Genomic DNA, 6,215 nt, shown 5'->3' on the forward strand with positions numbered 1-6,215 from the left:
TGTAGTGCATATAAGTATGGACACAGAAATGGGGTTTGCCTACTTTTTGTTTGTGTGTGTGATTTTCCATGCAGAGATGGACTGCACTACGTTGCCCAGGCTGTCCTTAATCTCCTGAATTTACGTCATGCTCTTGCCCTCAGCTTCCTGGGTAGCTGGCACCACTGTGCTGCTCTTGGCCTTGCCTTTTTTTGTTGTTGTTTTATAATGAGATTGGGTCTCACTATATAGCCCTGGGTAGCCTGGAACTCACTATGTATGTAGACCAGGCTGGCCTCAAATTCACAGAGATCACCTGCCTTTGTCTCCTGAGTGCTAGGATTAAAGGTATGCACCATCATGCCTGACTTGTCTTGCTTTTTGATGAGTCTACAGTCCAGTGAGTGATAGGTCTGTGCAAACAAAGTTGCAGTATTTTGGGGGGAGAGCTCATCTACTTCGGTTAGAAAGGAGGACAATCTTGCTGAGCTTTACATTATGGCATGTCTCTCTGCCATTATTTTCATGTCTGATAATAAATTTCCTACAATACAAAAAAAAATTTTTGAAAGAAAAAATAAGTGTTCGGGAGGCAGAGGCAAGAAGATCTCTGTGAGATCAAGGCCAGTCTGGTCTACAACTATTTAGCAAGTTCCAGGCCAGCTGGGGCTACAAGGAGACTGTCTCAAAAAAAGAAGGGGGAGGAGGAGGAGGGAGGAGGGGGGGGAGGAGGGGGGAGGGAGAGGGGGGGGGGGGGGAGAGAGGAGGGCAGATGGAGGAGGAAATAAAAAAAGAATTCCACTCCAGGAAGCCCTTCCCCTACCAGATTGGGGTCCTCTCCCTTCAGCCTTGTTCTCAAAGGGCTGGAGGGACCTATAACTTGCTCTGTTGCTACCTGCTTCCTACTGGAAACTAAGGGTTTCTTGAGGATCAGATGGACCAAGTTTGGGGGCAAGATTTGGTAGCAGGAAATAACCAGAAAAGTTAGGGTGCCCAATCTAGACTAGTGGCAATTGGGGATCCAAACACTCTCTTCAGATTCCTTCAGACACTTATGGGGTCCAGAGAAGGGTCTATTACTAGAGGGAACAGAACTAGAACCTTGGTGGGGGGTGTAGGCCATGTTCTCCTTCCCTGAGCCACTTAAATAGAGAGACTTTTTCTTGGAATAGATGTTCTGCAGATGTTGAGCTCCCTATCACAAAAAGCAACCAAGGAATCTGACACAGTTCTTGAGGCAGGAACTGAGTCCCTGAATCTGCTGATCCAGCAACCCCTGGTCTATGGCAGATGGTGAATACACAAGCTGAAGATGACACCGAGAAGTGGGGACCAAAGGAAGGCACATCTACAAAGAAGGCACTCATGCCAAGTCCCTGCTGTGGTCTTTCAGCCACAGTGAAAAGACTGGCCCAAGATGTCCAGGTCCCTAGGGCGCAGAACAGTCGCAGTTCCCACGGCCCCTATGTAGTGTGGATGGGCCAGTGCCCCTCCTCTGCTCTCTTCCTGGCCGCCTTGGCTAGGGACCACATCTCTCCTCTGTGAGCTCAGTCCCTGAGGACCTGGGGCCTGGGGCCAGGCCAAGACAGCTGCAGGCTTGCTGACTGGGAATCTGAGAACCTTCACTTGGCTTCTTCCCCCAGGGACTGCCCTGTGAGTACAATCTGGAGTTAGGTCCTCACATCCAGGAAGGGGGATTTAGGAGCCCAGTGGGATTTAGAAAGGTGGGGGTGGCCTGGATTTAGGTGGGGAGGCTAGACCCCAGGGCATGTGGGTTAGAGATCCATCCAGACCTGCTGACAGCCTCCCTGGAATTCTCTCATGCCTGAACCCTCTGCGGGTCCCAACTACCCAGCTGCCCAGTGTGGCATGGTCATTTACCCTACCAGCTTCACCTGCCTGCCCCTCAACCTTGTGACCCTTTACACAGCTGTTTCCTCAGCCAGGAGCACTTGCTATAGCCTATGCTCCATCTTTTCCTCCCTCCTTTATTTGACAAACTATGTATTTTCTTCCTTTCTTTCTTTCTTTCTTTCGTTCTTTCTTTCTTTCTCTCTTTCTTTCTTTCTTTCTCTGTGTGCCAGTGCACATATGTGTGCTTTGATGTATGCGGAGGTCAGAGAACCACTTGTGGAAGTTGGTTCTCTCCACATAGATCTTGGGGATCGAATCTAGGTCCTCAAGTATGGTGGAGAGCACCTTTACCTGTTGAGCCATCTCACCAGCCCTGTTTATTTATTTTTGAGGCAGGGTCTCATGTATCCCAGGCTGACCTCGGAATCACTAACTCATTATGTAGTCAAAGATGCCTCCACCTCCTGAGTGCAAAGATCACAGGCATGTACCAGCATACCAAGTTTATGTAGTTTATGCAGTGCTGGGCATCATACCAAGCAAGCACTCTACCAACATCCCCAGCTCTGGTTTTTCATCAAGGCCAGCCTTGAAGTCTAGATCCTGCTGCCCTCGGCCCCCAAGTACTAGGATGACAAGTACTCGCCACCAAAACAGCTTCACAAACATTTATTGAATACCTGCTTGGTGCCAGGTCCAAAAGGAGATTGAAATGATGGCAGTGGTCCAAGACAAAGCCTGTTCCTCTGATGAGAGACAGGGGAGAAACAAGGTGCTAGGCATGGTGGTGCACACCTGTGGCCACAGTGCTCCAATGAAGCAGGAGAACTGTGAATTCAAGGCCAGCCTGGGCTACAGAGTGACCAAACAAACAGCTGAGAATGAGGCTTAATGATAGATCACCTGCCTAGCATGAGTGATACCTTGGATTTGATCCATAACACCACAAAAATAAATGAATTCAAAAGGGTACAAGGGGGCTGGAGAGATGATTCAGAGGTTAAGAGAACTTGCTTCTCTTGCAGAGGACCTGAGTTCAGTTCCTAGTACTCACATCAGGTGGCTCACAACTGATTGTAACTCTAGCTCCAGGGGATCTGATGCCCTCTTCTGGCCCCTGTGGGCACTTGCACACATGTGGCACATATACAGACAAGCAGGTGCATACATATACACATATATAAAAATAAAAATTTTAAATAGACTAATAAAGGGGGAAGGGGGAACAAAAAGACACAAGAACTATTGGAACAAGACATGGCAGTGCATAGCTGAAATCCTAGCATTGGGGAGGCCAAAGCAGGAGTTGAAGGCTAGCCTGGCCAACTTAATGAGACCCTGTTTCAAAAATTAAAAGGTAGCCCGGCATGGTGGCACATGTCTTTAATCCCAGCACTCGGGAGGCAGAGACAGGCAAATCTCTGTGATTTCAAGGCCAGCCTGGTCTACATAGTGAGTTCCAGGCCAGACCCTGTCTCAAAAAAAAAGTCTTGGGTGGTTATGGCTCAGTGGTAGAGCATTTGCCTGATAGGTATGACAGGTATGAGTCCTTAGGTTCAATCCTTAGTACCTAAAGGAGAAAAGTAAAACCTACTGAGATAAGATTGTTAAGTGCAGCAGTCTGGAAGAGAGATGGTATGGGAAGGAGTCAGGAAGGCTTTGCTGAGGAAGGAACATTATAGGAAAGTTTCAGAGGGCAAGTAAGCTGGGGGTGGGGGTGGGGCAGCCAGGGGAAGAAAGTTCTGGGCAGAGGGAACACTTTCCTACCAGAGGAAGGAGGGTGAATAGAGGAATAGCTTGGAGGGCAAAGACTGGAGGCAGAGTTAGCAGGAGTTCAAGGGAACTGGCAGGCTGAGTCCCAAGAAGCTAATGGGTCTATGATTCTACCCCACTGGAGGATTTTAGCAAGAGAAGCTTAGCTAATTAGCTTGTAAGCAATCAATTTGACACCTGTTCCTGGGGTTTCTCATGTCCTCCCCACTTTGAGCTTTGAATCTTCCACATGATCCTGCCTGGTTCCCATATCAGTTCATGAACTCTGTGACCTCCCTGTCTTGCTCAGTGCTTGACCTCCAATTTCTACCATACAGCCTGGTGCACAGGAGATAAAATAGTTTTCTTATTTGGTGAGGGGTGCTGGAGATGGAACCCAGGGCTTCACATATATGCAATACGTGCTCTACCACTGAGTGAGCACCCCCAGTCCTGATAATTGTCAGTTGAGTGAATCAGAAGCTGGGACCTGAACATATACCCCCACAGGACCAGCACACTCCCTGAGAGGACCCTGTCTGGATTCAGAAAACCCCAGTCCCCATTGGCTCAGAGGAAGGGATAAAGGGGCTTTCTGAGGAAAGGGATGGGAAAGAAAAGAAATGAGCTAATCTACGGTTTTGGCCAGAGGTAAAGAAGCTGTCACCCCTGCTTCTAAGGGTGGCACTTTTGCTCTTCCAGCCTTTCTTTCTGCTTTAAAGAAGGAAGTTCCTTCCCTGGGCTTTTCATTAGCAAACCCATTGGGCTGGGGTATAGCTCAGTGATACAGTGCTTGCCTGTGGGTCTCTAGGTTTGATTCCTATCGCTGTAAAAATGAAAGCCTGCATGATTGTGATGCACATAAACTCACACAGGCGCACATACACATAAATAAAATAAATATTAAGTTTAAAAAGCCTAATATAGCAAAATATGCCTGGAGAATTGCCAATATCTCAGGCTTCTTTTGACTGGGCACTATGAAACTAATCACACAAATTTCCCTTAAGGAAGTGAGGAAGAATACATGTTCCTAAGTGTTTGCTTTCCCTTTGGCAAAAATAATGTTCCATTATTTTTGGGTGTCCATGCCTGTAACCCCAGTCTTTGGGAGGCTGAGGCTGTGAATTTGAGGCCAGCCTGGGCTACATAGTAAATGCAAAGGTACTTAGAGCTAGCTTACATAGAGAGACCCTGTTTCAATAAGCTAAAAACAAACAAAATAAAAAATAAGGGGTTGGCAAGATGGCTCCGCAGGTAAAGGCACATCCCACAAAAGTTTGATGGCTGAGTTCAATCTCTAGAGCCCACATAAAGGTGGAAGGAAAGAACCGACCTCACCAGGTTGTCCTCTGACTACACTCATGCCATAGCACATACACACACACACACACACACACACACACACACACACACACATCATACACACACAACATACTAATAACTAAAATTTTAAATGAAAAAGTCTATAGAATAAATTATTCCCTCTGCAGTCACAGGTTGAGTCAGTCTCCCTTTATACAGCCAATGTCCATCTCTTAACTGTCCCACTCCATCCCCTCTGGCCACATCTCCTTTCTTATTTTCTCCACCCTAAGCTTTCTGTGCCCATTCTTGTCTTCTGGTTTCTGGACAGGATTGGACAGTTGGAGACATGGCAGGAAATGAAGTTGGAAGCAAGAAGGAGCTATTAGTCTTCTTGCACCCTTCTGTATACAGTCACTTCACCTGGCTGAGCCTCTGACCAAAGACCCTGTCTGAAGGACCCTATCATGCTCCACTGACACCCTTTGTTGCCCATGCCTGGCCAGAGGCACCTGGAGATGGTAATGGGTACTGTTGGTTTCCCCATCCTCTGCTCACCCACTAGATGGGGAAGGTCCTTGTGGCAAACACATGAGCCATTTCCCTAACCAGGGTGCCTAGCCTCAATATCCCACCCCTTACCCTCTTTCCCAGTGCCTCCTAAGGCCATCTCTGTCCTTTAGCCCATAAGATGCTTCTAGATTCCTGTCCCAAGAGCCTAGACCTCTTAGATATACTCACCCTAATCTGTCTCTATATTTTCCCTGGGAAAATCTTTCTCTGTTTCTCCCTCCCTCCCTCTCCTCCGCTCCCCCTCTGTGTGTGTGTATCTCTCTCCCCCTGCACATGTTCCCTGAATCCACACTTGACCATGCCTATCTCTGTCTAGCCCTCCTCACCCTCCCTCAGACTCTCCCCACCCCCACCCCGTTCCATCCCTTCACTCACCCCTAAATTCCACACAGAGATTTATCCGAGACACACACCCCCACCTTGCTGGCATTTGACACCCTTTAAAATCTCACATCATCCTACCCGCAGTGGCATCTCAGTCTCAAGGAAATGATAAATCAATTGTGAGTGAGAAACTTCCATAGGTAGGCTGGAGCACATTTTTTTATCTCAAGGTTCAACTGCAAAGAACACCTCTTCCAGGCTGCCTTCCCTCCCTTTCTCCTCCAGGACACAGCCCCTGCCCAGTTTCTCATTCTCCTGGGGCCTGACCACACTCTGCCGGCAGAGTCTCTGTCCTTGTCCGGCTTAGTCTCCTCTACCCTTCCTCGGGTGCTGGGTCGGCGGTGTTGGACTAATGATATGAACTGATG

This window comes from Nannospalax galili, unplaced genomic scaffold (assembly GCF_000622305.1).
Source record: "Nannospalax galili isolate Female #2095 unplaced genomic scaffold, S.galili_v1.0 scaffold2094, whole genome shotgun sequence".
NCBI lineage: Eukaryota > Metazoa > Chordata > Mammalia > Rodentia > Spalacidae > Nannospalax > Nannospalax galili.